Raw genomic sequence first — 22,151 nt, 5'->3', positions numbered from 1 at the left:
TGCTGGAAAAACTGGAAAATAATATGTTAGAAGCTCGGCATAAACCTACATCTCACACCCTATACAAAAATAAAGTCAAAATGAGTACATGATTTGGGCATAAAGGATGATACCATAAACAAATTAAGAGAGCAAAAGATAATTTACCTATCAGATCTTTGGAGAAGGGAAGAATTTATGATTAAAGAAGAAATAGAGAACATTATGAAAGGCAAAATAGTCAACTTTGATTACATTAAATTAAAATTTTTTTGCACAAACCCAACAGAAACAAAATTAAAAATACTTTACAGCCAGTGTTTCTGATAAAGTATCATTTCTAAAATATATAAAGACCTGTGTAAAATTTATAAGATTACAGGTCATTCCCCAAGTGTTAAATAGTAAAAAATAAAAATATATATATGAACAATTTTCAGATTACAAAATTAAAACCATCAGTAGTCATATGAAAAATGCTCTAAATCACTACTGTGTGGTATGGAAATGGTGAGGGGTCACCATTTCATAAAAAAAAAAAAAAAGCTGGAGAGAGCTCTAGAAAAAAATCAAAGTTTATTTTACATTCTCCAAAGAAGGAGGTCCCACCCTTCCAGCAGACAATGGAAGAGAGGAAGCACCTCCTATGGGCAGGACAGCACCTTTAATCCCTAATGCAAAACACCCCCTCCCACCACTGACTCTCATCCTCATTGGCTGAGAGTCTTACATTCTAAACTCGAGATCTACCCACGAAATTGAACTTGACCAATAAGTACATAGTTGCCCATATTTGGCTGAAATAGGGAGGAGATGATATTATGGGAGGGGAATGCAATTATGCCCTTGACTTGATGTTTAGAGTTCTTCAGGCCTACTCGAACTCTGAAGTAGATGAAGCCTTACTCGATTTTCACAGCTGTCTTGAAAGATCTCACCTCATCTCATTCAGTCCCTCCTCTTATTTTGTACACTGAGATCTCTTCAAATTTTTCTAACATAATTTCACATTCTCTATGAATTCCTCACTTCCTTCTGGTTCCTGTTGGCCTTGGGCCACTGGTTCCATCATTGCCCTTTTAACAACATCTATTTAACAGACCCTTCAGCTTTCTCTTCCAACATGATCATTCCAGATGATGAGTTTTGGACAATTCTGGTTATTAATCTGATCAAACAAGGGATGCAGATAGGGAGTAATATAACACCATTAAGGGCTATAAGGCCAAACCAAAGGAGCTGCTTCCACCAGCTTCCCAAACCAGGACCACCAAGAAGTATTGACAGTGAGGTCTAAGTCTGCACAAGTTTCCTAATGTTCTTAGGGATTTCTCTTACTAGATTTCCATGTCATTTGGCCTTGGTTCAATATAACAAATCCCTGTCCAATTAAGAGGTAGGTGAGTATAGGCAGTTAAACCACAGATCCAATAATGACCCTTTAGAGCAGGTTGTTCCCTTGAAAATATGTAAAAGGGTCTCTCATCCCTAGGGGGCCCCCCACAAAGATGACATAATGACATTTCCATAAACTTGCTCCTTCCTCCAACTACGATTGGCAGCTGGCCACTGATCTATTAGGTTAAAGGTACTCCAAAATGTGGGATACAGAGTCCCATGTTTCCCAGGTGTCCCTGGGGTGACATTGTACCAACCTCATTGATAACTGTACCCAATGTATATGTTCCCTTTGGGATCGGTTACTAAGGACCCAGGCTGGGCTTAAGGAGACAGGTAGCCATGGCCATTGGTTTGATTGTTGGGATCCAACACAGATCCAACAATTTGATAAATTACAAGTTCTCCCTATATTCTGCATGAGCAGGAGGAACTAGTTCTCATCTCTGGAAAGAGAAAGTCTGGTTTCTATGGCTATCATGAGGAAATAGGTAAACCCAAAGCTCAAGGGAAAGCCCCATGAGGTTCAACTATTATAACACTGTGAAGTTAAGGTGAAATTCCCAAGTGAAAATATATCAGCTTCCAAACAGGCAAAGAGATCCAAAGTAAGAAAAGAAAAGTCACACAGTTTCAATGCACTGGATTCAGAATCAGTGTTCCCATTCAGTGGAGGTCCCCTCCTCTTATGTAATTTGAGGTTTCCCCTGTCTTCAACTGTCCACTCCGATAAAGACGCGCCACAGGTCCTTTTGTCCTGGTGGGCGTCCAGCCTCATTCCTGGGAGCGAATCACAGTGTCTGAGGTCAGGGCCGCCTGGTAGGGTCCGTCCCAGCTTCTGTCCTTCCAGGAACGGATCAACACCCAATCTCCAACCTGAATTCTATGAACAGGGAAACCTAGAGGGGGAGTCTGAGCTATTAACCCTTTTTGTTGAAGTTCTTGCAAATGTTTTAGCAATGATTTAACATATCTCTTAGCAAATAAATCCTTTGTCTTTAAAATGGGCTCCCAGTCTCCCTCATGATAAGCCTGGAAAGGATGACCGTACAATAATTCATAAGGTGAAAGCCCACTATTTTTACGTGGCTTGGTTCAGATTCTAACCAGAGCAAAAGGAAGGCATTTAGTCCCAGGTAGTTGGGCCTTTAAAGATAATTTAGTCAGTTGCCATTTTATTTCTTGGTTCATCCTTTTTACTTTCCCAGAAGAGGGAGGATGCCAAGGGCTATGGAGATCCCAAGTGATTTCTAAGGCCCCAATCAGATTCTGCAATACCTGAGCAAAAAATGTGTTCCCTGATCCAAGTCTATCCTCTCCACCATTCCATATCTGGGAATAATTTGTTCTAATAAAACCTTACTTACTGTTGAGGCAGTTGCTCGGCCTGAGGGGAATGCCTCCACCCATGAGGTCAGATGGTCCACTATGACCAGCAAGTATTTGAGGTGACCCTGGTGGCAGCTCAGTAAAGTCCACCTGGATGCTTTAGAATGGTCTGATTCCTGGAGGTCGTCCCCCTTTTGGGAGCTGGCCTTGAGCAGCCTTGTCAGTCCTTCGACAAATGAGACAGCCATCCACCAGGTGTCGGGCCATAGTATATGGGCTGGGGGAAACATACCTTGTTAGCACAGCATCACACAGGTTTTGGACATCCCATTGACTGTCCTGGTACAGTTGCTGAAGGACTTGCCTCATACTTGCTTTGGTCAGTACTTCTCTGCCATCAGGTAAGAGCCATCGTCTTTCCAAGTTCTCAACTGCTCCGAGAATTGAGGCCTTCTCTTTTTCCTTCTGAGTAAAACTGGTAGAGGGTAGACTAGGGGGAAGTACAGGTATCAAGGCCATTATATGAGAAATACCCTGGTCTCCAGCTCCCTTGGCCTCCTTATCTGCTAATCTATTTCCCCTTACCTCAAAAGAACTTCCCATCTCATGTCCCTTTACTGTATTACTGCTACATTCCAGAATGTTTTCCAGTACCTTTTTTCTCCCAAATCCTTCCAAATCCATGCATCACACCCTAGGCATATCTCAAATCAGTGTATGTATATATATATATATATATATATATATATATATATATATATATATATATATATATATATATTCTCATCCTGGTCCCACAATAATTTCAACCCTTGATTTAAAGCATACAATTCACAACAATTCACAAGTTTGAGCCGACCAATGGGCAGGTAGACTGCCCTTGGTAACAGTGGAAGTTCTAGCAAACCCATTTCTCTTTTTTACATTTACCATCCTAGAAGAACCATACATAAATTCTAAACAAATATTTATCATAACCTTATGTTGATAACAATAAGGAATTTGTCCCAATGAGTTTATATCCAAGTAGATCTTTCATAAATGAATATTATTCATACAAATCAGTTTGTTTTTAAAAACACTCAATGCAAATACAATCATATACAGAATGTCTAATTCCACATAAGAGAATTCAAGAAGTCTTGATAAGAGATTCCCATTAACTTGTGATGGGAGAAACATTCTGCTATTTTGAAACATAAGATCTTATCAAGTATTCTGATGAAGAGGCAGGGGGGGCGGGTTGCAGAACTAAGAGGCAGGGAAACTGAGGCAGGACTGAATCAGGATAATTAAGGAAACTGAACCAGGAAAATAATTCAAAGTTAAAACATAAGCCAGCCAATCATAGTCTAGCAAATTTTCAGCGAGAGTCCCCTGTAAATGAATTTACAGGCCGAAAACCTAGATGGGTAAAAAGATGTTTATTTCAAGGTTTGGAAGTAAGGTTATGGTCTGGTTAGAAATGAAAAGAAGGCCTTTTGTCTCTGCAACCTTCTCCAAGCATCTGCTAAAATCAGGTGTGTCTAAATAGTGAACAGGTAAAAAGCCTTTTCAGCTTTTTGCAGCCTCTCCCTTATCTGTAGAGACAAGAGAGTGAGACAAAAGGAGACCTTTAGTTAATCACAGCAATTCTTAAAGAATTGTGCCGGAGCATAGAGTTCTAACAACGATCCAGGCCTGAAGCAGGTTGGATGTCCACTGCAAAAAAGAAAAAAATATTTTACCTTTTCCAGAGTTCCATTCAGTACCCAAATTATGTCTAGTTTTCGAGGTCCTTCATCAGGGAACCAAAATGATGAGGTAAGCAAAGAGGAAATAGTTTCCAATTTGGCCTGAACTGAAATAAGACATCAGTTTTTCCCAATTTTCTGACCAGTTGAAATCTCAGTTTCCATCCCCCCCCCTCATTTACAGAAATTATCAGATTATACATAACAGACTAGTAAATTTTCTGAAATAGCAATAGTCAGACAGTTTTATACAGCAATAGTTCTGTTCTCCAGGGGACAAAAAGGAAGCAAGATTAAGATTATGATCTTGGACTATAGATCATCCTTTTCTAGTATTGCCTCATGTTTCAACATTCTGGAATCTGTGAGCCATCTCCCAGCCCTCTTGATTTAATATTGCTCTAACTTGAACGCTCCTTCATTTCATTTTCTCTTCATATTTAATAGGGGATTGTTTGAGTGTCAAAAATTCTTTCCATATAGCCCCCCACCATGATCATGCAAAACATGAAAAACGCATCTGAATATAGATCTATAGTCAGGCGTCTAGGATTGGGGTTCCAGAGATTGCTAGCTTTGTCTCAAAAAGGCAAAGTGGGAGCGGTCCTAGTACTGTATATCTCACTGACCACTTGCTCTGATTACAAACATAAGAGGAAAAACCAGGGGCATGATTTATTTAAGGCAGTTTTACTGCTGTCCTAATTTTTAACCATCCCACCTCCAGATGGTGGAGTTTAATGACCTATGCAAACAGTTACACCTGAGTTCAAAACTCCAAGTAAATATTAGCTACAGTCCCAAAAGATTTTATCTCCTACAGCAATTATCATTAATCAAGGCTTCAGGTGAATCTAGTTCTCAAGAATCATAGTAAAGATTCATCCTAGAAAGTTCACAGATTATACAGTTTCTTTCATATCTAAGTAGATGGTTCTAGGTTTAACATTACAGATTATTTTGCCTTCAAAATTCTCAATACAAAGAAAAATTCTAAATCACATGTTGTCCATCCTGTTTCCACAGAAAAGAACCTTTCAGATCTTTCAGATTTAACATTAATACTCTCTTCATTCTGAAAAGGATTAAAATTTTTGCAAATAACCCTACCAAATTATCAGATCATATTAAAATACTTTAAACAAGGAGACTATCATGCATGTAAATAAACATTAAATAATTTGCTTTAGTCAGATGAGATCTTAGTAGAAATGACTTGCTTTCAAAAAACTTAAAGTTCCAACTCAGAACAGCTATAGACTTGAAAAATAAAAATAAAACATTCAGTTATTAACACCATATAAATGTAGGCTGTTCCTTTAAACAGTAGAAATAATTAATATCTAAATCAGCAAGGAGGTGCAGTTATTAAAAAAACAAAACAAAACAAAACACTATACTTAATAGGAGAAGGGATTAGAACACCTGACCAGGTCCCTCTCCACGTGGTCACCCTTCCCTCACACCACCATACTTCCTGACCCAATATATCATAGCTCCATTTAAACTATTAATTACTTTTGCAAATCAATCTTTCTTGACCCATGTCTTTAAGTAAATATATATGTATATATTTTTAAACTTTACACTTTAAGGTTCGCAAATAACTGACCCAAATTTCATAAAACTTAAAACATGCCCAACAGAGCTGACAAATACTTAAGGAATAACCCAGTTACAAATTACCCAATACCTCTAGAAAACAACATACCATCTAAGTAGGGAGATACAACTACAACCTCCCCTAAGTAAGCTACCAGCATTTTGTTTTAATAACTTGTATTTTAACTTAAAATCCCAAACACAGCTTTAAATTCACAATAATATAAAACTACTTTTACTATCATATTTAAAACAATGAATTTCACTAAATAGCAGTTTCTTTCCCCTGGTCCACGTGGCCCTGCTGCAGTCAGGATGCATGGGAGGAAAAGGAAGGAAGCCACCATCTTCAATCCCACATACTTCCCTATGTACAGGGTTACTGATCCCAAATGGGATCTACTAAGGCATATTTCTGGTTAGCTGAAACGGCCCCTGCTTCAAAATAGATATATTTCTCCTCCCCACCCAAAGGCCCCTAGAAGGGCTAATGGAATTAAATCCTCTACCTTCCCTTCAGGTACTGCCATTTAATACTTTTGGCACACCCAGTCTGCAACAAAACAACAATACCTTATCATCTTTTTCTTGCTTTTTTTTCCCCCCATATTTTGACAGTTCCAATTACTTAATTTATCTCCCAAAGGACTATCTACTGGTATTTTCTGATATTTTTCTCATTTCTCTCTGCGAGGGCTGGCTGGGACCAGGCCATACCCATTGAATTTGGAAGAAGTTTAATAAACTCCTAAATGCCCAAACACGTCAGTTGTCACCAACTGACTCCAGTCACCCAGAAGGCCTAGCTATCTTCCTTTCTAGAGCACCCCTCCAGAACCTATAACTAGACTCAAGGGTTCACAGGACTCTTACCTCTGGGTTGCTGTGCAGAAAATTACTTGACTGATCTGTTCTCCACCAACCAGTTGGGATTTTTCACCATGAAGTTTCTCACTTTGATTTTCTCTGAGTTTCTCCACTTCGGGCCCATTTTACAATGGGGAGCAAGGAGAAGTTCTTGGATGCTGGCGGGCTGCCTAAATCAGGGCAGGGCGCCTCCTCACTAGCACCCAGGAGTACACTTACTCACTGAGTAAAGGATCCCGGACTATCCCCCAAAACTATGTGGTATGGAAATGGTGAGGGGTCACCATTTAATTAAAAAAAAAAAAAAAAAAAAAAGCTGGAGAGAGCTCTAGAAAAAAATCAAAGTTTATTTTACATTCTCCAAAGAAGGGTGTCCCACCCTTCCAGCAGACAATGGAAGAGAAGAAGCACCTCCTGTGGGCAGGACAGCACCTTTAATCCCTAATGCAAAACACCCCCTCCTATCACTGACTCTCATCCTCATTGGCTGAGAATCTTACATTCTAAACTCGAGATCTACCCACGAAATTGAACTTGACCAATAAGTACATAGTTGCCCATATTTAGCTAAAATAGGGAGGAGATAAAATGAGAGGGGAATGCAATTATGCCCTTGACTCGATGTTCAGAGTCCTTCAGGCCTACTCAAACTCTGAAGTAGATGAAGCCTTTACTCGATTTTCACGACTGCCTTGAAAGATCTCACCTCATTCACTATTATTTAGAGAAATGAAAATTAAAACAACTCTGAGGCACTACCTCACACCTCTCAGACTGGCTAAGATGACAGGAAAAGATAATGATAAATGTTGGAGGAGATATGGAGGATGCTAATGTATTGTTAATAAACTTGTGAAATGATTCAACCATTCTGGAGAGCAATTTGGAACTATGTCCAAAAGGCTAGAAAACTGCAGTGACAATACTGGCTCTGTGTCCCAAGGAAATCATAAAGGAGGGGAAAAGAACCCATATGAACAAAAATGTTTGTAGCAGCTCTTTTTGTGTTATCAAAGAATTGGGGAAATGGCTGACAAGTTGTGGTATATGAAGATAATAGAATATTATTGTTGTATAAACAAGCTGATTTTAGAAAGGCCTGGAAAGATTTACAAGAACTGATGCTGACCAAAACAAATGGAACCAGGAATACTTTGTATACAATAGCAGCAAGAATGTGTGAAGATCAACTATGAAAGACTTGGTTCTTCTCAGTGTTTTAGTGATCCAAGACAATCCCAAGACTTTGTACAGGAAATACCCTCTGCATCTAGATAAAGGAGTAGAAAGACTGATTGCAAATCAACACATGCCAGGCTTACTTCTTTTTTTCTTTTTTGTTTTTAATCTCTCCCATGGTTTTTCCTTTTGCTTTGATTTTTTTCTCCTAACATGATTCATAAGCAATGTATATTAAAAATAAATAAATTTACTAGGAAAAATTTTAAAATTTTAAATAATTTAAGAGTTAAGAAATATACAAAGGTTTCATGGCTACTTTTAAATGCTAAGCTGTAGAACCTGAAACTCTGAATTAGACAAGAGAGCACTTAAGACTACCTATAATATGTGAGACAATCGCTCCATTAGCATATATTTAGATGATGGCTTTCCTCACAATTGGTGCTTGCTGGATGTTTGGTAGTAAGATAATGTTAGGCAAGGATTTGAGGGCAGAGGGAGAGAAGTGAGAGGCACTTGACTGCAGGACAAGGAGAGAGGCAGGAAATTCTGGACTCCAGAATCCAGGATACATCTTTGGCAAACCACTCCTTCCTCCTTCACTTTTCTCCTTAAAGACCAAGGACTTTGAATTATCTTGACTCAGGCTGATGCTGAGGCCCACCAGGTAGCTAGTCTAGACATTACAGTTGGCACCCCAAAGTGGACCAAGGACCCTAATTTCAGTGGAAAGGTCCCTGTAACCAGGAAATAGGGTGAGTATTAAAATAGACAGAGAACTTACTTTGTTGACTAAACTACTAACTTTCCTTTTCTATCTGAAATGGACAGATATTAGGAAAAGATTCTTCTCCACTCCCACCCCTACCTCCACCATAAGGAAGCTCTATAGAAAACATACTTAGAATAATAAGGAGGCAAGGTTTGCTTGTAACTTGGGAACAGATTGGTAGATTCTTGGAAACATTAGAATGCACATCCCACTGATGCATTGTTGGTAGAGTTGTGAATGGACCCAATCATTCTGGAGAGCAATTTGGAACTATACTCAAAAAGTCATCAAACTGTGCATACTCTTTGATCCAGCAGTGTTACTACTGGGCTTATATCCCAAAGAGATATTAAAGAAGGGAAAGGGACCCATATGTGCAAAAATGTTTGTGGCAGCCCTTTTTGTAGTGACTAGAAACTGGAAATTGAAGGGATGCCCATAAATTGGAGAATGGCTGAATAAATAGTGGTATGTGAATATTATGGAATATTATTGTTCTATAAGAAATGGCCAACAGGATGAATACAAAGAGCCTTGGAGAGATTTACATGAACTGATGCTAAGTGAAATGAGCAGTACCAGGAGATCATTATACATTTCAACAACAATACTACATGATAATCAATTCTGATGGACGTGGGCTCTCTTCAATAATGAGAGGACCCAAATCAGTTCCAATTGATCAGTAATGAACAGAACCAGCTATACCCAGCGAAAGAACCCTAGGAAATGAGTATGGACCAAAAAATAACATTTCCACTCTTTCTGTTAATGTTTGCTTGCATTTTTGTTTTTTTCAGTTCAGGTTATTTTTACCTTCTTTCTAAATCCGATCTTTCATATGTAACAAGATGACTGTATAAATATGTATACATATATTGTATTTAACACATATTTAATATGTATGGGACTACCTGTCATCTAGGGGAGGGGATGGGAAGAAGGAGGGGAAAAGTTGGAACAGTATTTAAAAATTACCCAGGCATAGGTTTTGGATATAAAAAGCTATAATAAAAAATAAAATTTAAAATAAAAAAAGAATGCATGTCCCCTTGCAGATAATTAGAAAGTAGTAGGAGATCAACTATGTGAATATTACAATGATAAAGGTCCTGATTCAATTTCTAAGGAAACAATCTCTCTCTATATATATATATATGCAACATAATACAATTGGCCTTAAAGAATCCCACAAGTTTTAGAAAAAAGAAAAGCTCTAAGGAGAAAAGTCAGATAAGGAAGTGTTAGGAGAAAAAGGAAGAGAAGGGGAGGGTAATGAAAATATCATGAAAAAGAATGGGAAGTTAAGTGAACTTAAAGGGTGTGGTGATTCTCACTCTTATAGCCTGGTTGTGTTGGGAGGTTTACCCACTCTATCACACTGTGTCCTTGATGAAGGACTGCTGTAGATGCCTCTTGTGTAGCAAAAACTGATATTTCTAAGAGTGGCTCTTTCAACCACATTGGATAAAGCCAGTTCAACTTCTCTCAAAACCTCTTGAGCTTCTTTTGTAAGCTGGCATGCTGAGTTGAAAGCACTGCCTCCTTTTAAAATGTCATATAATGGCTGCAATTGATAGGTATTCTAGCTTAACACTGGATGCATCCATTGGATATTTCCTATCAATTTCTGAAAGTCATTTAAGATGTTTAGCTTCTCTCGTTTTTTTAAGAGAGTATTCAATACAGAATTTATTAAATGGAGAGATTTACTGGGACCAATGGATCCATGGTTGGTCCCAGGGCTGAACGAGACTATGGTCTCAAAGAATTCTTTGACCATTTATCAATTAGAAAATGATTTGATTTCTATAAATTAGAGTCAATTCCCTATATATTTTGGAAATGAGGCCTTTATGAGAACCTTTAACTGTAAAAATGTTTTCCCACTTTGTTGCTTCTCTTCTAATCTTGTTTGCATTAGTTTTGTTTTTTTACAAAGGCTTTTAAATTTGATATAATCAAAATTTTCTATTTTGTGATCAATAATGATCTCTAATTCTTCTTTGGTCACAATTGCCATCCTCTTCCACAAGTATGAGAGGTAAACTATCCTATGTTACTCTAATTTATTTATGATCTCATTCTTTATGCCTAAATCATGGACCCATTTTGATCTTATTTTGGTGTATGGTGTTAAGTGTGGGTCCATGCCTAATTTCTGCCATACTAATTTCCAGTTTTCCCAGCAGTTTTTGTCAAATAATGAATTGTTATCCCAAAAGTTGGGATATTTGGGTTTGTCAAACACTAGATTGCTATAATTATTGACTATTTTGTCCTATGAACCTAACCTATTCCACTGATCAACTAATCTATTCCTTAACCAGTACCAAATGGTTTTGGTGACCACTGCTTTATAATATAGTTTTAGATCAGGAATGGCTAGGCCACCTTCATTTGATTTTTTTTTTCATTAATTCCCTTGAAATTTTTGACTTTGTGTTCTTCCACATGGATTTTGTAGTTATTTTTTCTAGGTCATTAAAATAATTTATTGGGAGTAAGATTGATATAGCACTAAATAAATAGATTAATTTAAGGAATATTGTCATCTTTATTATATTTGCTCATCCTATCCAAGAGCATTTAATATTTTTCCAGTTATTTAAATCTGACTTCATTTGTGTGGAGAGTGTTTTGTCATTTTCCTCATATGATTCCTAACTTTGCTTTGGTAGATAGATTCCCAAATATTTTATGCTATCAATAGTTATTTTGAATGGAATTTCTCTTTATATCTCTTGCTGTTAGATTTTGTTGGTGATGTATAAAAATGCTGAGGCTTTATGTGGATTTATTTTGTATCCTGCAACTTTGCTAAAGTTGTGAATTATTTCTAATAGCTTTTTAGTAGAATCTCTGGGGTTCTCTAATTATACCATCATGTCATATGCAAAAAGTGATATTTTGGTTTCCTCATTACCTACTTAATTTCTTTAATCTCTTTCTCAATTCTTATTGCTGAGGCAAGCGTTTCTAATACAATATTGAATAATAATGGTGATAGTGGGCAACCTTGTTTCACACCTGATCTTACTAGGAATGGTTCCAGTTTATCCCCATTTCGTGTCATGCTTACTGATGATTTTAAATATATTTTCCTGACTATTTTAAGGAAAAGCACATTTATTCAAGTGTTTTTATTAGGAATGGATGCAGGATTTTATCAAATGCTTTTTCTGCATCTATTGAAATGATCATATGGTTTTTGCTAATTCAATTATTGATATAGTCAATTAGGCTAATAGTTTTCCTAATATTGAACCAGCCCTCCATTCCTGGTATAAATCCTACTTGGTCATGGTGTATTATCCTGGGGATGATTTTCTGTAATCTTTTTGCTAAGATTTTATTTAAGATTTTAGCATCAATATTCATTAGGGAGATTGGTCTATAATTTTCTTTCTCTGTTTTTAACCTATCTGGTTTAGGTATCAGTACCATGTTTGACTCATAAAAGGAATTTGGTAGGACTCCTTCAATCCCTATTTTTTCAGATAGTTATATAGCATTGGAGTTAATTGTTCTTTAAATGCTTGGAAGAATTAACATGTAAATCCATCTGGTCCTGGGGAGTTTTTCTTAGGGAGTTGGTTAATAGCTTGTTCCATTTCTTTCTTTCTTTCTTTCTTTCTTTCTTTCTTTCTTTCTTTCTTTCTTTCTTTCTTTCTTTCTTTCTTTCTTTCTTTCTTTCTTTCTTTCTTTCTTTCTTTCTTTCTTTCTTTCTTTTTTAAATGGGACTGTTTAACCAATTTATTTCTCCCTCTGTTAATCTGGGCAAGTTATATTTTTGAAGGTATTCTTCTATTTCATTTAAGTTATCAAATTTATTGGCATAAAGCTAGGCAAAGTAATTCCTAATTATTGCTCTAATTTCCTCTTCATTAGTGGTGAGTTCTCCCTTTTTATTTTTAAGACTAACAATTTGATTTTCCCCTTTACTTTTCATAATCAGATTTACTAAGGGTTTATCTATTTTGTTGTTTTTTTCATAGAACCAACTCTTAGTTTTATTAATTCAATAGTTTTTTTACTCTCAATTTTATTAATCTCACCTTTTATTTTTAGAATTTCAAATTTAGTGTTTGACTGGGGGGGGGTTATTTGTTCCTTTTCTAGCATTTTTAGTTGCAAGCCCAATTCATTGACCTTCTCTTTCTCTATTTTATGCAAGTAGGCCTCTAGAGATATAAAACTTCCCCTTATTACCACTTTGGCTGCACCGCACACATTTAGTATGACATCTCATTATTGTCATTTTCTTGAGTGAAGTTATTAATTATGCCTATGATTTTCTGTTTCACCCAATCATTCTTTAATATGAGATTATTTAGTTTCCAATTATTTTTGGTCTATTTTCCCCTGACTTTTTATTGAATGTAATTTTCATTTCATTGTGGTCTGAAAAGGATGCATTTACTATTTCTGCCTTACTGCATTTGAGTTTGAGGTTTTTATGTCCTAATATATGGTCAATTTTTGTATAGGCTCCATGAACTGCTGAGAAGAAAGTGTCCTCCTTTCTGTCGCCATTTAGCTTTCGCCAAAGATCTATCACATCTAACTTTTCTAGTATTTTATTTACCTCTTTGACTTCTTTCTTATTTATTTTGTGTTTTGATTTATCTAATTCTGAGTGTGCAAGGTTGAGATCTCCCACTATTATAGTTTTGCTGTCTATTTCTTCTTGCAGCTCTCTTAATGTCTCTTTTAAGAATTTAGATGCTAGAATTTGGTGCATATATCTCATGTCTCAGAGAATCCAATGATTGCTGAGGGTTTTCAAGTCCTACAACATTCTTATGATGTCTCAGAGAATCCAGTGATTCCTGAGGGTTTTGAAATCCAACAATTTTTGATATCCATGAGTCAAACGCCATAAGTGCCATGCTCTTTCAGTGGTGGGCACAGTCAGCGACAGGACCACCCAATGTTTCTTGGGTCTTCTCCTTCATTTCAAAGGTCTGCTCCATCATTCTTCGATGGACAAAGTGAATATGGCTCATTGGCACCCATCTGATTCCTTCTCCATCTGTAGAGATACAAGCAAACCCTCTCCCCCAAGCAGTTAACCTATGTGGTCCCTTCCATTCACCACTTTCTGGGTCTCTCCACATCACCTGTTGATTATCTAAAGATACTGGAGCTGCTCACACTGGACACTGCCCTTCTGGTGGGTTATAAAATCTCTCTGCTGGAGCCAGTGCATCTTTGTCAAAGATCAAGAAGTTAATAGTATAAAGTGTTAGATTTAGAAGTTCTCTAGGCTTACCTGTGGCTCTCCCTTTCTTTTGTTTTGGAGGAGCATCTTAATGTCTCTGTTTCTACTCTCTACTATTGCCTGATCTTGAGGATTAAAGGGTATGCCAGTGGTGTGTAAAATCTTATACTGTGCACAAAAGTGGGCAAAATGTTTAGAAGTATATGCAGGTCCATTGTCTGTTTTTATTGCTTGTGGCATGCCCATAATTGCAAATGCTTGTATGAGGAATTCAATGACCACTTGGGCTGCCTCTTTTGCTGCTGGTATTGCAAAAGTGAATCCTGAGTCTGTGCATTAGAACTTTCTCTTTCTTAATGGCAGTTAGGAGTGTAGATAGTATAGACAAAGAGCATAGGTATGAGTTGAATATGAAGATATAATAGCTTTTTTAAAAATGATGAAATTAAGGGATAAAAGATGAATGTGCTAGGAGAAAGGGAAATTGATGGTACAAGTTATCTGCCCTAAAAAAGAGGCAAGAAAAAGCTTTTACAGTGGAGGGAGAAGGGGAGAGAGTGAATCTTACTCTCTTCAGAATTGATTCAAATAGGAAATAACATACAAATTCAATAGCAGAATAGAACTCTATCTTACTCTGCAAGAAAATAGAAGGGGAATGGGATATGGGAAAGCGGAGCAGGTGATAAAAGAGAGAGCACATTAGGGGATGAGTGGTCAGTAGTAAAATACTTTTGAGGAGGGACAAGGTGAAAGGAGTGAAAATAAATGAGGAGAAATACAATTATCAATATTAATTGTAAAAAAAATTAAAGCACGTTTCTCTGATGAAATATTATTATTCTCTGGAAAATGATGAGCAGGGTGCTCTCAGGAGAAAAAAAAAACTGGAACATCCTCAATGAATAAAGCGAAATACTGTCTACAAAGTAATAGCAATATTTTGGGATGATCAACTATAAATGACTTTGTTATTCTCAGTAATGCAATCATCTACACCTACTCTGAAGGAGTTATGATGAAAAAATCTGCCCATACTCAGAGAAGGAACTGATTGAATCTGGATATAGTTCAAAACATTCTCTATTACTCTATCTCTCTGTTTATTTTTTTCTTAATTACTGTTGAGAGTTTTAATTTTCATTAGGGTGGGAAATCTGTACTTTTTTTTCACAACTTGACTTTTATGGAAATGTTTCTTAATTGTGGGTGGGAATAAGGGAGAGAATCTAGAACTCAAAAATCTTAAAAACAAATGCAAAAAAACTTGTTTTGAATGTAATTGTTTTTACAGTCAATATTCAATATTATTTATTAAATTATTATTAAATACATAATATTAATTATATACTATTATTAAATACATAAATAAAATAATTTTTAAAAATTTGCATCAATATGCATTAGGGAGAATGGTCTGTAATTGTATTTCTCTGTGTTAGCTCTTCCTGGTTTAGGTATCAGGACCATACTTGTGTCATAAAAGGAATTTGGCAGGACTCATTTTTTACCTATTTTTCCAAAAAGTTCACAGAGTATTGGAATTAATTATTCTTTAAATGTTGGTAGAATTCACTTGTAAATCATCTGACCCTGAAGATTTTTTCTTAGGGAGTTCATTCATGGCTTGTTCAATTTCTGTTTCTAATTTAGGACTATTTAATTAATTTATTTTCTCTTGTGTTAATGTAGGCATTTTTATTTTTTTGCAAATATTCATCCACTTCAATTAGATTGTCATATTTGCTGGTAAACAGCCGGGCATTAATAGGTCCTAATTATTACTTTAATTTCATTTTCATTCATGGTAAATTCATTCTTGTCATTTTTGATGTTGGTTATTTGGTTTTTTTCTTTCCCTTTTCTAATCAAATTAACCAAAGGTTTATCTATTTTCTTTTTTTTTTCAGAATACCAAACTCTTAGTTTTATTAATTACTTCAATAATTTTCTTAGTTTCAATTTTATTAATCTCCCTTTGAGTTTCAGAATTTCTGATATTGTATTTAATAGAGGTTTAAAAATTATTTTCTAGCATTTCTAGAAATTCTGATATGGTATTTAATAAGATTGTTTAAATTACTTTCTAGCATTTTAGTTGCAAGCCAAATTCCACTGATCTTCCTTTATTCATATAACTATTTAGAGATACAAGACTTACCCTAAGAACTGCTTTGGCTGCATCTTCTAGGTTTTGGTATGTTGTCTCATTATTGTCATTCTTTTGGATGAAATTATTGATTGTTTCTATGATTTGTTATTTGACCCACTCAGTTGTTAGAATTAGAGTATTTAATTTCCAATTAGTTTTTAGTCTATTTTTCCTTAGTTCTTTATTGAATATAATTTTATTGTATTGGGTCTGAAAAGGAAACACTGTTTCTGCCTTTCTACATTTAATTTTGTGGTCTTTATGTCCTCATATATAATCAATTTTTGTGTAAGTACCATATACCATAAATAAATAGCTGGTTGCATAGCTGGTACCATTGAGAAAAAGGTACATTCCTTTCTGTCCCTATTCAATTTTCTCCATATATCAACCATATCTAAGTTTTCTTAAATTCCATTAACCTCCCTACTTTTTTTCTTGTTTATTTTGTGGTTAGAGTTAAATAATTCTGAGAGGAGGATATTGAGGTCCCCCACTAATATAGTTTTGCTGTCTATTTCTTCCTGTAACTGGCTTAACTTACCTAAGAATTTGAAGGTTCTACCACTTGGTGCATAAGTATTTAATACTAATACAACTTCACTGTCTTTGATACCTTTAACATGGTGTAGTTTCCTTCCTTACCTCCTTTAACTAAATCTATTTTTACTTTTACTGTATCTGAGATCAGAATTGCTAGCCCTACTTTTCTGCTTTGACTGAAGCATAAAAAATTCTGATACCCTTACTCTATGTATCTCTCTGTTTCAAATGTGTTTCTTGTAAACAATATATTGTAGGATTCTGTTTTTTAATCACTCTATTTGTTTCTATTTTATGAGAGAGTTCATCTCATTCACATTCACTGTTATGATTACCAACTGTTGCTTTCCCCTTATTCTATTTTGTTCCTTATATATATTTTTGTTCTCTCTTTCCAACCTATCCTTCCTCAGTGGTGTTTTGTTTCTAATACCTCCCTCTCTCTAAGGATCCTCTTTTCTATCATTCCTCCATCCTTTTCTAAAACTTTCTCCTATGTTTCTGCCTTCTCTTCTATGTAGCCCCCACCCTCTGTTTACCTGTCTATGCTTCTCTTGAAGCATAGATCAATTTTCTTTTTTTTTTTTTTATTCATTTTTCCAAATTATCCCCTCCCTCCCTCTACTCCCTCCCCCCGATGGCAGGTAATCCCATACATTTTACATGTGTTACAATATAACCTAGATACAATATATGTGTGTAAATAACATTTTCTTGTTGCACATTAATTATTAGCCTCCAAAAGGTATAAGTAACTTGGGTAGATAGACAGTAGTGCTAACAATTTACATTAGCTTCCCAGTGTTCCTTCTCTGGGTATAGTTATTTCTGTCCATCATTGATCAACTGGAAGTGAGTTGGATCTTCTTTATGTTGAAGATTTCCACTTCCATCAGAATACATCCTCCTACAGTATTGTTGTTGAAGTGTATAGTGATCTTCTAGTTCTGCTCATTTCACTCGGCAACAGTTGATTTAAGTCTCTCCAAGCCTCTCTGTATTCCTCCTGCTGGTCATTTCTTACAGAGCAATAATATTCCACAACCTTCATATACCACAATTTACCCAACCATTCTCCAATTGATGGACATCCATTCAACTTCCAGTTTCTAGCTACAACAAAAAGAGCTGCCACAAACATTTTGGCACATACAGGTCCCTTTCCACTCTTTAGTATTTCTTAGGGATATAATCCCAATAACAGCAATGCTGGGTCAAAGGGTATGCACAGTTTGACAACTTTTTGGGCATAGTTCCAAATTGCTCTCCAAAATGGCTGGATTCTTTCACAACTCCACCAACAATGTATCAGTTTCCCAGTTTTCCCACATCCCCTCCAACATTCATCATTATTTGTTCCTGTCATCTTAGCCAATCTGACAGGTGTAGTGGTATCTCAGAGTTGTCTTAATTTGCATTTCTCTGATCAGTAGTGATTTGCAACACTTTCATATGAGTGGAAATAGTTTCAATTTCATCATCTGAGAATTGTCTGTTCATATCCCTTGACCATTTATCAATTGGAGAATGGTTTGGTTTCCTATAAATCAAGGTCAGTTCTCTATATATTTTGGAAATGAGACCTTTGTCAGAACCTTTACTTTTAAAAATATTTTCTCAATTTGTTACTTCCCTTCTAATCTTGTTTGCATTAGTATTGTTTGTACAGAAACTTTTTAGTTTGATGTAATCAAAATTTTCTATTTTGTGATCAATAATGATCTCTAATTCTCCTCTGGTCATAAATTCCTTCCTCCTCCACAGGTCTGATAGGTAGACTATTCTCTGTTCCTCTAATCTATTTATGATCTCATTCTTTATGCCTAAATCATGGACCCATTTTGATCTTATCTTGGTATATGGTGTTAAGTGTGGATCCATATCTAATTTCTGCCATACTAATTTCCAGTTTTCCCAACAGTTTCTTCCGAATAATGAATTTTTGTCCCTAATATTGGTATCTTTGGGTTTGTCAAAGATTAGATTGCTATAGATGTACCCTTTTTTGTCCTTTGTATCTAATCTGTTCCACTGATCTACTGTTCTATTTCTTAGCCAGTACCAAATGGTTTTGGTGATTGCTGCTACATAATATAGCTTTAGATCAGGTACACTTAGACCACCTTCCTCTGACTTTTTTTTCATTAGTTCCCTTGCAATTCTCGACCTTTTATTCTTCCATATTGTTATTTTTTCTAGGTCATTAAAATAGTTTCTTGGGAGTCTGATTGGTATAGCACTAAATAAATAGATTAGTTTGGGGAGTATTGTCATCTTTATTATATTCGCTCGGCCTATCCAAGAGCACTGAATGTCTTTCCAATTATTTAAATCTGACTTTATTTTTGTGGCAAGTGTTTTGTAATTTTTCTCATGTAATTCCTGACTATTCTTTGGTAGATGGATTCCCAAATACTTTATACTCTCAACATTTGTTTGGAATGGAATTTCTCTTTGTATCTTTTGCTGTTGCATTTTGTTGGTGATATATAAGAATGCTGAGGATTTATGTGGATTTATTTTGTATCCTGCCACTTTGCTAAAATTCTGAATTTAAATAATCTCATATTAAAGAATAAATGGATGAAACAGCAAATCATAGACACAATTAATAATTTCACCAAGAGAAAGAATAATGAGACAACATGTCAAAATATGTAGGATTTAGCCAAAGCAGTAATAAGGGGAAATTGTATATCTCTAGAGGCCTACTTGCATAAAATAGAGAAAGAGAAGGTCAATGAATTAGGTTTGCAACTAAAAAAGTTAGAAAAAGAGCAAATTAAAACCCCTCAATCAAGCACTAAATTTGAAATTCAAAAAATAGAAGAAGAAATTAATAAAATTGAAAGTAAAAATAAAAAGTATGATTTAATAAAAAAAAAACTAAGAGGTTTTCTATGAAAAAACTAACAAAATAGATAAATCTTTGGTAAATTTGATTAGAAAAAGGAAAGAGGAAAATCAAAGTTTTAGTCTTAAAAATGAAAAGAGAGAACTTGTCCCTAATGAAGAGGAAATTAGAGCAATTGCTTTGCCCAACTTTATGCCAAAAACTTTGATAGCTTAAATGAAATGAATTAAATGGAAATAGAAATGGGAAAATACCTTCAAAAATATAGGTTTCCCAGATTAATAGAAGAAGTAAATTGGTTAAATAGTCCCATTTTAGAAAAAGAAATAGAATAAGCTATTAATCAACTCCCTAAGGAAAAATCCCCAGGACCAGGTGTATTTACATGTGAATTCTACCAAACATTTAAAGAAAAATGAACTCCAATGCTATATAAACTATTTGAAAAATAGGGATAGAAGGAGTCCTTCCAAATTTCTTCTATGACACAGACAGGTACTGATAGCTAAACTACATAGGAGAAAAACAGTAAAAGAAAATTATAGATTAATCTCCCTAATGACAATTGATGAAAAAATCTTAAATAAAATATTAGCAAAAAGATTACAGAAAATCATCCCCAGGATAATACACCATGACCAAGTAGGATTTATACAGGAATGCAGGGCTGGTTCAATATTAGGAAAACTATTGACATAATTGACTATATCAATAACCAAATTAACAAAAACCATATGATTATCTCAATAGATGCAGAAAAAGCATTTGATAAAATCAAAAACCCATTTCTATTAAAAACACTAGAGAGTACAGGAATAAACAGATTTTTCCTTTAAAATAGTCAGTAACATCTATTTAAAACCAGCAGTATCATATGTAATAGTGATAAACTGGAACTATTTCCAATAAAGTCAAGAGTGCAACAAAGCTTCCCACAATCACCATTATTATTTAATATTGTGTTAGAAATGCTAGTTTCGGCAATGAGAGATGAAAAAAAGATTATAGAATTAGAGTATACTTACTCTAAGGAAATTAAATTATCAATCCTTGCAGATGATATCATGGTGTACTTAGAGAACTGCAGAGATTCTACTAAAAAGCTATTAGAAATAATCCACAATTTTAGCAAAGTTGTAGGATACAAAATACATCCACATAAATCATCAGCATTTTTTATACATCACTAACAAAATCCAACAGCAAGATATATAAAGAGAGTTCCATTTAAATAATTGTCGATAGTATAAAATATTTGGGAATATACCTACCAAGGGAGAGTCAGGAACTATATGATCTAAACTACAAAACACTTTCCACAGATCTAAACAATTGGAAAAATATTAAGTGCTCTTGGACAGGTCAAGCGAATATAATAAAAATGACAATACTCCCTAAACTAATCTATTTATTTAGTGCTATAGCAATCAGACTCCCAAGAAACTAATTTAATGATCTAGAAAACACAACAACAAAATTCATCTGGAAGAAGAAATGGTCAAGAATTTCAAGGGAACTAATGAAAAAAAATCAAGTGAAAGTGACCTAACTGTACCTGATCTAAACTATATTATAAAGTAGCATTCACCAAAACCATTTGGTATTGGCTAAGAAATAGACTAGTTGATCAGTGGAATAGATTAGGCTCACAGGACAACATAGTCAATAATTTAGCAATCTAGTGTTTTAAAGACCCAAAGACCCCAACTTTTGTGATAAGAATGCACTATTTGACAAAAACTGCTGTGAGAATTGGAAATTATATGGCAGAAACTAGGCATGGACCCACACTTAACACCATACACCAAGATAAGATCAAAATGGGTCCATGATTTAGGCATAAAGAATGAGTTTCTAAATAAATTAGAGGAACATAGGATAGTTTACCTTTCAGACTTGTGGAGGAGGAAGGAATTTGTGACCAAAGAAGAACTAGAGATCATTATTGATCACAAAATCTATTTTCATTATATCAAGTTAAAAAGCTTAGTACAAACAAAACTAATGTAGAAAACATTAGAATGGAAGCAGTATACATTCTCCAATTGATAAATAGTCAAAGGATATGAACAGACAATTATCAGATGAGGGAATTGAAACTATTTCTAGCCATATGAAAAGGTGTTCCAAATTAGTATTGATCAGAGAAATGCAAATTAAGACAACTCTGAGATACCACTACACACTTCATAGATTGGCTAAGATGACAGGAAAAGATAATGACAAATGTTGAAGGGGAGGTGGGGAAACTGGGACACTGATGCATTGTTGGTGAAGTTGTGAACAGATCCAACCATTCTGAAGAGCAATTTAGAACTATACACTTCAATTTAGCAGTGTTATTACTTCACTTATATCCAATGAGATATTAAAGAAAGGAAAGGGATTTATATGTGTAAAAATGTTTGTGGCAACCCTTTTTGTAGTGGCTAGAAACTAGAAATTGAATGGATGCCCATCAATTAGAGAATGGCTGAGTAAATTGTGGTATGTGAATGTTATGGAATATTTTTGTT

The 22,151-nt window shown here is 35.2% G+C and overlaps 1 long non-coding RNA gene across 1 annotated transcript; it reads right to left on the bottom strand.

Annotated features, from left to right (window-relative positions):
• Positions 1-462: 462 nt before the first annotated feature.
• LOC141541139 (uncharacterized) lies at positions 463-7,293 on the bottom strand. Its single transcript, XR_012481665.1, has 3 exons — positions 6,915-7,293; positions 2,745-3,196; positions 463-2,276 (listed from the first exon to the last, which is right to left on the bottom strand). It is a non-coding gene; the product is annotated as an uncharacterized LOC141541139 (long non-coding RNA).
• Between the last annotated feature and the right edge of the window lie 14,858 nt (positions 7,294-22,151).

The sequence above is a fragment of the Sminthopsis crassicaudata genome, chromosome 4 (assembly GCF_048593235.1).
Source record: "Sminthopsis crassicaudata isolate SCR6 chromosome 4, ASM4859323v1, whole genome shotgun sequence".
NCBI lineage: Eukaryota > Metazoa > Chordata > Mammalia > Dasyuromorphia > Dasyuridae > Sminthopsis > Sminthopsis crassicaudata.
Note: the sequence above shows the minus strand (reverse complement) of the source record. Positions and strands in the feature narration are given on the sequence as shown.